Source organism: Alligator sinensis, unplaced genomic scaffold (genome assembly GCF_000455745.1).
Source record: "Alligator sinensis unplaced genomic scaffold, ASM45574v1 scaffold215_1, whole genome shotgun sequence".
In the NCBI taxonomy this organism is placed as follows: domain Eukaryota; kingdom Metazoa; phylum Chordata; order Crocodylia; family Alligatoridae; genus Alligator; species Alligator sinensis.
Genome location: NW_005842259.1, coordinates 649,753 through 650,427, shown reverse-complemented (window position 1 = coordinate 650,427; position 675 = coordinate 649,753). Strand labels below are relative to the sequence as shown.

General features: G+C 64.7%; 1 protein-coding gene across 1 annotated transcript in view; it reads right to left on the bottom strand.

Annotated features, from left to right (window-relative positions):
• Positions 1-669, bottom strand: part of TOB2 (transducer of ERBB2, 2) — an 11,810-nt gene extending 11,141 nt beyond the window's left edge. The window contains exon 1 of the mRNA XM_025208925.1: positions 470-669. The gene's annotated coding sequence lies outside the window, so the exon portion shown is untranslated. The remainder of the gene's footprint in view (positions 1-469) is intronic.
• Positions 670-675: the final 6 nt, after the last annotated feature.

Genomic DNA, 675 nt, shown 5'->3' with positions numbered 1-675 from the left:
TGTGTCCCCCCCGCCACTAGGCCCACTCTCTGGGCCCACACCCTCAGGGCAACCTTCTCAAATGACTAAAACAAACCAAAAAAAAAGCAGCCCGATGGCTGTTGGCAGGCCACGCCCTACCAGACCAGCTGAATGCAGCGCTTCTCTGCCTCATAGACTCAAGCCACCCTGGGCAAATCCTGGCTTTGAGAAGTCACTTGTTTGGCTTCTGGCTAGAGAAAAAAAAACAGCCTCCCCCTCACCCAAAGCAAGAACTGGAGAGCAAGTCTCTTGCAGAGAGCTGGGAAAGGCCAGGCCAGGAGCTCAGGCCCACGGATCAGATTCCGATGGGAAACCTGCAGGTTCAGCTTGACAAGCAGGTGCCGGCGGGGGCGCCCTTTAAAGGCTCCCCTGGCGCCCGGCTGACAGCCCCAGGCCCAAGGGCTCCTCCTCCCCCCACCCCAGAGAGGCTGGTGCAGCTCCCCACTACCTTCCTCGTCCCCGTGCGCGCGGCCCCGCAGCTCTGGGAGGCGCCGCTCTGCCTTCCCCCGGGTCCCAGCCGCTATCCAGGCCCGGGCACAGAACGCCCGAGCCCGCGCGCGGAGCACCCTGGGACTCGCAGTCCGGCCCCCGCGCAACGCCACCGCAGGCGGGTGACCTACTTGGCGGGCGAACTCCACTTCCCGGCGTGCCCCG